This window comes from Hippocampus comes, unplaced genomic scaffold (assembly GCF_001891065.2).
Source record: "Hippocampus comes isolate QL1 unplaced genomic scaffold, H_comes_QL1_v1.1 scaffold295, whole genome shotgun sequence".
NCBI lineage: Eukaryota > Metazoa > Chordata > Actinopteri > Syngnathiformes > Syngnathidae > Hippocampus > Hippocampus comes.
In genome coordinates this window covers 826821-827600 of record NW_017804848.1, presented here as the reverse complement: position 1 = coordinate 827600, position 780 = coordinate 826821, and positions in this window count along the sequence as shown.

Sequence of the window (780 nt, the reverse complement as noted above, 5' to 3'; positions counted from 1 at the left end):
CCTCGCCCCCTTCTTCTTCTTCACACTTCTTGGCCGTACGGGCTCAGGAAGAAAAGGCGAGTTCATGTGGGAGTGCTTGACAGCAACACAATCGCATTCCCATTCAGCCCCCCCCCCTCCTGCCCCCCCAGCACCAGCACGCTAAAACGACGACACGGAGGAACGGCGCGGCCCAATTAGAATCTGTGAAAGCCACAAAAGGTCTTTGGAGGTTTGGACAGGTGTCTCATTTTGTCTGCTTTGGCCGCAGGACACTTTGGCAGCTTTTTTGCAATCCCGTTTGTGGGCAGCCGGGGAGGAAAAGTGAGGAGAAGGTGATTTGTCACGCTGTCATGCCGCTCGTCTTCCTCGGAAATGAAATCATCTGCGTCTTCGCTTCGGGTCACGTCGCTGCTAAACACCAAAAGGGGGAAAAAAAAAAAAGGTTGAAAAATGATTTGTTTTGCCACCTCCCCGCGTCGCGAGTTAGCAAACGTGCTAACGTTAGCGCAGATGGGAGCTGCAACCTTCACCTGCCAACAAAACCAAAAAAACCAAAAATCTCGGCAAACAGGAAGTGGAAAGCTCCCGGAAGAGGAAATCAGAAAAATGGCACAATAAAAGGGGAAAGCGAGCTTCCTCCGACAGCAAACGCAAGCAAACAGGAAGTCGCAAGCTCCTGAATTAGGAAGTGGATCCAAAATGGAGTCCAACCCCCCCCCCCGACACGCTAGCGTCGCGATCGCGCCCGGGCCTCGCTTCCTGCCAAATGTCCGTCCACCTGTCAAACGGAGCCGTGAC